The sequence below is a fragment of the Microtus ochrogaster genome, unplaced genomic scaffold (assembly GCF_000317375.1).
Source record: "Microtus ochrogaster isolate Prairie Vole_2 unplaced genomic scaffold, MicOch1.0 UNK1, whole genome shotgun sequence".
In the NCBI taxonomy this organism is placed as follows: domain Eukaryota; kingdom Metazoa; phylum Chordata; class Mammalia; order Rodentia; family Cricetidae; genus Microtus; species Microtus ochrogaster.
The window spans coordinates 40,014,639-40,022,162 of record NW_004949099.1 but is presented as its reverse complement, the minus strand read 5'-3'; positions in this window follow the sequence as shown (position 1 = coordinate 40,022,162).

Sequence of the window (7,524 nt, the reverse complement as noted above, 5' to 3'; positions counted from 1 at the left end):
CGACCGTGGAGCCTGCATGGGTGTGCGCTAGGATCTCTGCATATATGTATGGCTGTTAGCTTGGTGTTCTTGTGTGACTCCTAACAGTGGGAGTGGGGGGGTTCTTTTACCAGCTCTTGGAACCCTTTTCCTCCTAGTGGTTTGCCTCACCCAGCCTTCACGTGAGGCTTTGTCTAATCTTATTGTGTCTTGCTATGTCAGTTGAGGTCCCTGGGAGCCTGCTCTTTTCTGAAGCAAACAGAGGAGGAGTGGGTCTGGGGGAGAGAGGCGGTGTGTGGAGGGTCAACTGGGAGGAGAGGAAGGAGGAAAATTTGTGGTTGGGATGTATTGTATGAGAAAATAGTAAATAATAATAATAATAATATATTAACTAATGGTCCTGATAGAGTCTTTAAACCTTCTCCTGAAACTTCACAAGCCAGGCCTCCATATTCTGCATTGTTCTCAACATTCTTGTCTCCCAAGCCCATACAGAACAGGTCACCAAGCACCGAACACTCAACAGCTTTTCTTGTACAAAGTTCCAAAGTCCCCAATCGTCCCCCAAATGGTACGGTCATGTCTGTCACAGCAACACCCTTATCCTACCATCACCTTGCCTTAGTTGAGGTTTCCATGGCTGTGAATTAGTACGCTGCCACCCCTCGTGATGCTCCCACTCCCCTCATAACCAGAAAACACCTTCTCTCCAAAGAGTGGGAGAGCATCCCTCTGACCTTTGCTACCTTAGCCCAGCTCCTACTGCCTCACAATACTCTCTCTCTCTCTCTCTCTCTCTCTCTCTCTCTCTCTCTCTCTCTCCCTCATTCTCTCTCTCTCTCTCTCTCTCTCTCCTCAACTGTAAACCAAACATTGAGTTCTGAATTCCTAAAATGGCCGGCAGAGAAAGTTTGCCACAGTGTCTAACTTTTACAGTGTTGTTACAAAACACAGATACCAGGCTATATATTTTTTGGAATGGAGGAGAGTGAACTACAAGAAGAAGAAGAACACAGATTATCTCTTATTATCCCATCATAATAAGTCTTGTTGGGGGGGTGGGGGGTGGGAAGATCACTTAGGAAGCAAATGGCGTGTGCTGTTTTCTATCCAGGTCTCCAAGCCTCTGAACCCGCTACCCACTCTATGTCCTCTGTGGTCATTCCAACTCTGCTGCCAAACGGATCTGTTGGAAATACAATCTCATTCCACGCATTGTCTGCAGAAACAGTGGGAAGGATGTTATCAGCTCTGGAGTTAGAATGTGCTGATGGCTAACGAACTTCGTGAGTGCAGTAAGAAGACCTGTGTTTTACACTTTAAAAGGATTTTATAGGGGCTGGAAAGATGTCTCAGAGTTTAAGAGCACTTGCTGCTTTTGGAGAGGACCCAAGTTCAGTTCCCAGCATCCACATAATGGCTCTTAACTGCCTGTTTTTATCAGTTGGTGAAGATCTGACACCCTCTACTGGCCTCCAGGCCCCTGTATGTGATAACACACAGACACCCACAGGCGCTCTCTCTCTCTCTCTCTCTCTCTCTCTCTCTCTCTCTCTCTCTCTCTCTCTCTATCTATCTCTCACAAACACACACACACACACAAAGTAGTAAATATTTTAAGACGGTGTTATGCTTCTCAAATTATCGCTTGCTTTAATAAAAATGAGGTGTCATCATGCTTCCCCCTCGGAGTTCAGTTCCAGATCTTCAGTCTTCCAGAATATGATTTTTCATTTTCACTCTGCCCTCATCTCCCCCTCTTGGGCACTCCTCTCCGCCCTGAGTACTCAGGCACCTGCCCTCTGGACATGCCATTTCCTCAAAGTGAAGCCTATGGCTCCTATTATCCAACCCATCCCACACTCACTTCAAGTTCAAGTCCCACCTCGTAGAAAGCCCCACCCTTTATCATCTTTCCCAATTCCAAACCCTCTTTGCATTTAGTGTTGTAACTTTCATCTATCCCGTGAAAAAGAGAAAACTTCTTATGCTCATCTTTGTAATCCAGTGTCCTGCATGGCATCTGGTACCAAGTAGACAATTTTAAAAGCTTATGAGTAAATTAATCAATTGCATTTCCATTATACTTTCAGGGAATCCTATATGCTTAAGTTCTTTCAACTGGAATGTAAAATCCCATAGGAAGGGTCTAGATTGAACGCTAGTTCAAGACAGCACCAGGTGGCTTGCCCAAAGCGGACCCTTTTACACTTCACTAGTGATGATGTAGAAGGGAGGACCCTGAGCGGTCTGTAGCCGGCCCCAGGATGAATGGTGGCTCTTCCACCCTTAACCACAGACGGTTCATTGTCCACCACTCGTGGCATTCCTAAGAGCGTTTGGAAACAGATGTAACAATTTGACCCAGCTCTTACTTTTAAAGCCAGTGTAAGAGAGCGCTTTCTGGAAGGGGGCTCGAACAGACTTGAGAACATTCATCTGCCTGCTGGATGGGATGGGAACTGCTCGAGAAAAGATGCAGGGTCTGGTTTTCAATCTGGGACTCCCTTCTTCCCTGGGAGAAGGCAGGCTAAGGGGAAGTGTTGCCTTCTCACTAAACAAACCCTCTCCAGAGAGATAAGGAACCAGGTCAGACAGGGTTTTCTCAGCTCCAACTTTAAGATGAGGGAGGGGTAGTCAGGGCCACTCAGGGGCTTTCTCTTCACTCAGTGAAAAGCATAAAAGTTTTATTAAGGGGCTACATGTGCCTAAAACTCTGCCAGGCATCAGGGATCAAAGTGGAACATGAGATTTTAACCCTTCAAAATATCTAGAAAACAGTAGGAAGACAAACAAACAAGTAAATACTCTACTGTGGGAAACACACCATGATGGGGTAAAGGGCTTGAGAATCCAGGAAAGGGTCCTCAAGAAGCAGACATCGAAGCTGAATTGTGGGCATGAGTTGGACAACCAGATAACAGGAGGGAGGCATTATCAAGAGAAAGCTGTGCAGTGCTCACGGCAGAAAAGAAGGGGGTGTGTGTGTGTCTACAGATGGTTCAGTCCCCTCCAGCAAAGGCGACTAGAATAATGGCCTAAAGGCCACATCCCGCCAGTCACCCATTTTATTTAACACAGCCCACTCACCCACTTGCACTGTCTACTCTGCCTTTTCACGACAGAAAACCATGGACCACCCCATAACACGGATGCCACTATTGCTCCCACAGCCATATTTTGCCACAGCTGTCATTATGGTGGCTCATTCACAGCTGGCTAAGAATGTTAGTGACTTTCGCCCTGAGCAGCCTACATAGATAGCACCTTCTAACACTATGGAAGCCAGACATCAGCAAGGAAGCTTCCTGGTTAGTGCCAACTTGATTTTTCCATGTCCTCTGGTAAAATGGGTGGGGTCTTCAACTGTAATGTCTTACCATCAAGTTCTGGTGGCCAACCAAGAGCACTGGCAATCGCCTTTTGTTGTTTTGTGGGTTTCAGTGATACCCTTGATCAACAACCTGAGAAGAGGTATTCCACACTTGGCACTGGGAGTGTTATTTGGCAGCCTATGGCTTCTGGAAGGAACATTACCTCTGTGTATGGTAACCGGCAAAACTCCTTCATATGAAGAAAATCTATGAATGTTAGAAAACAGTAGATTTACTTGTGGCATTTTCAGGCATCCTTAGTGTTATTTATTCCTCCCCCACCTCCTCCTCTGCCTTACCCTACGGTCCCTCACCCAGCTCTAACCTCCCTCCCCATTATTCCCACGTCTCCCTTCATATCACTAGCATTCGACCTCCCACTGCCCTTTAAGGTCCTTCCTCCTCGCCACCAATGGTCCTTTCCCAGTCCCCTGGATTTTACAGACAAGCTGAATTAAACACAAACCTAAAGATTTGACAATCAGATCCACATATGGTGAGAACACGCAACATTTGTCCCGGGTCTGGGTCGCCTCACTCAGTATAATGTTTTCCAGCTCCATTCATGTACCTGAAAATTTCATTTTTCTTTATAGCTGAATAAAATTCTTTTGTGTAAAGGTACCCCATTGTCACTATCCATTGATCAGTTAGTAGACTTCTGGGCTATTTCCAGGTCATAGCTATTGTGAACTGAGCGGTTACTAACATGAATGAGCATGTCTCTGTATACGAATTTGAGTCCTTTGGCTATATTCCTAGGAGTGATAGCGTAAAGTTATGTGGTAGATTTATTTCCAGTTTGCTAAGGGGCCACCACACTGATGTCCACAGAGGCTGCACATTTTGCATTCCTAACAACAGTGTGTGAAGTGTTCCCTGTTCTTCTCCAACCTCGCCAGCCCTTGTTGTATTTTGTTTTCTTAATCTTAACCATTCTGACTGAGATGAGATCTCACGGTAGTTTTAGTTTTCATGTCCCTGATGGCTGAGAATGGTGAGCATTTTATTATTTTTTTTTATTATTTTTTTTTCAAGACAGGGTTTCTCCGTAGCTTTTTTGGTTCCTGTCCTGGAACATGGTGAGCATTTTAAAAGTCTTTCTTGGCCATTGTATTTCTTTATCTGTGAATCATCCGTTCAGTTTTGCAGCGTGCCATTTAACTGGGATGTCTGTTTCCTTAGCGTTTAGTTCTTTGAGTTGTTTTAATATTGAAGACACTGCTCCTCTGTCAGATGGGCATCTGGCAAAGGTTGGTTTCCTATTCTGTAGGCTGCCTCTTCTGCCACTTAACAGTTCCCTTTGCAGTACAGATGCTTTTTAATATCACAAAGTTCCATTTGTTGATTGCTGGACCTGTTTCCTGGGCAACCAGAGTCCTATTCAAGAAGTCCTTACATAAGCCTACATCCTGAAGTGGACTCCCTGCTCTTAATGAGAAATTTCAGAATTTAAGCTCCAACATTTCGTGTCTTTGATCTATTTGGAATTGATTTGTATACAGGGAGAGGGAGAGTGACTGAGTTTCATTCTTCTGTGTGTGGAGATTCTGTTTTCCCAATAGGACTTGTTAAAAACAACTGGTCCCGAGTTTCATTATCATTTTATGAGACTGTAGGTTGTGATTCAGTCTGCTGGGGAATGGTGACCTTTTCTCATGCATTCAGGCACACCTTTTTGGGGGTTATGGTTTCAATGCTGGAATTTTTTATAATTTCCCAGAAATCATTAGAATATATCTCACATATGTGCAACTCAGTAGAGTCTGGTGGTGGCCTATCCCATGGCTCAGTTCTGAGCATCAGTGGCAGGGTGTTTAGGAAGATTCATGTAGGTGCAATCCTGGAGTATGTAAAAAAATTCATACACAGCATAAGGGGTTTTATACAGTGGTTCCTTTCTGAGAATTCCTTGGTTCTTTGCTTGAGTCTCCACTTTCAGACTTCTGGTTAGACACCAATGGTCTGTCCTTACCCAGCTGTATCTTTCCTGTGGCTGCTGTTTGACAGGATAAAAGGATAGATTACTGGATCTATTCTGAAAAGAAAAAAAGGAAAATATAGATATGATAAGATAAAAGGTAGATTATTGAATCTACTTTTAAAAAAGCAACTACTAGTTTTAAATGTTTTACATTGGATTGGACTTACGTATACTGTATACAAATTTTGTATATTGATACAAATTTGAGATTAATTTTGTTAAAACATACTGTACATACATTTCTAATCATGTTCAAGGTATTGTGCCTATACAGCTCATTTAACAATGTAATGCAAATTTCTAATCTTTGAAAGTTATTATCACTAACTGTTTAGGATAATAAAAAATGCAAGTTAGTAACTAGTCATCTATTATAATCGAACTTGTAGTCATATTAGGTATGTTTTCAAGGTCAAACAAAGATATATTTTAGATAAACAGGTCATCTTCAAACACTTAAGAGATCTACAGAATATGACATTAAAGATGTTTTAATAACATAGGTTATTTTTTATGACAATGAGACATGTATGCTCCTGGCACCACCATTCAACTTCAGAGAAGAGAATGGGCATCAAAGAAACTCCATACAGAGTTTGCTTTCTTTGTGGCAAAAAGTAAGTCACTGGGCAAGAAAAAATGCCCTTGCTTCGATTGCTGACAGTATCCTGTCCTAATTGGACAAGCAGGACACAAAAGAAAATGACTGTCAAACATTTTCATGACAAGGAGGGACAGCCCTTCAGAATATCCTGCTTCACAGAAACGTATGTCAGAAATGCTGGGCCTGTAGGCCGAAGATAGATGCTCCAACATTGCAGAGGAACTTTGGGTGACTGTTCAGACAGCTAGCTGTTTGTTATTTCTCACATTTTTTTTTTTGGAAGTCACTTGCTTGTACATCCTGCTTACTCAGTTACTATTATTTCCTTCTTGGGTCTCTGAGGGAGTTGAAGTCAAGATAGTTATAGTTTTCCTTGTTTACCTGATGCAGAAAGCAAGTTATGATAGAAAGTAAATTAGGTCCAAGACTTTGGACTCACCAAGAAAGGATAGATGTGGAGTATTTTCTCTGAATTTGTCAAATGCAAATGGATTAGACATTGTTGGAAATGCCTCGATGAGATCAAGTTGTAAGGCATTTTCTCATTTAATGATCAATGAGATATTTTACTTCAATCTAGTAGAAGAGACATATTAAAAGAGCCCTGGACTGGTGGTCCTGGGTTCTATAAGAAAGCAGGCTGAGCAGGTCATGGGAAGAAAGCAGTAAACAGATGTGCCCCTGCCCCCACCTCATGGCCTCTCCACCAATTCCTGCCTCCAGGATCCTTTCCTGTGTGAGTTCCTGTCCTGACTTCCTTCAGTGATGAACAACAATATTGAAATTTAAGCTAAATAAACTCTTTTCTCCCCAACTTGCTTTTTGGTGATGGTATTCTGTCACAGCAATAGAAGCCCTAACTAAGGCACAAAGAGATAACACATTTGTCCAAGGTCATAGTTGGCTAGTAAGCAAACTGATGGAAAGGGGGATGACTGTCTCATTAGGTAAAAAGTTGGCTTCAGCTGTCTTAGAACTTGTTGTTTTCTGATGTCTACTGAGAAGACACTGTTATTGTTCAGAAGTCTATGTACTTAGGAATTGCCATATTTTGTTTAATTTAATAAAACTTTTAGAGAGATTTCATTTTTATTTTCTGTTCAGGTTTCTATCTTTTTTTCCTGAACATAAAGACGTATGCCCATCAGGTCTAGAAGATATTAAGCCTGTCTAAGTCTTCTTCCTGGACCCAAACATAATGAGGTGCATAACGCACAATATGTAATAGGGCATATCAGATGGATTCGAGGCCAACTCAACAAAAAGAAAGATGTTAAAAGTCATAAAGAAAAACTCATGAGAACATGTCTATGATCCTGGGTATAATAGAACATATCTCAACTAAGACAGAGTTTAAACTGTAAGGAAATGGTAAAATATATCCCATTAAAACTTAAATCTTTTTGAAAAACAAAACATTACATAATGTGGAAGGACAACACATAGCCTCTGAAGGGACTTTCAAGGATGATTTACAAAAGCTTAGCCTAGCTGGGCGGTGGTGGCGCATGCCTTTAATCCCAGCACTCGGGAGGCAGAGGCAGGCGGATCTCTGTGAGTTCGAGACCAGCCTGGTCTATAGA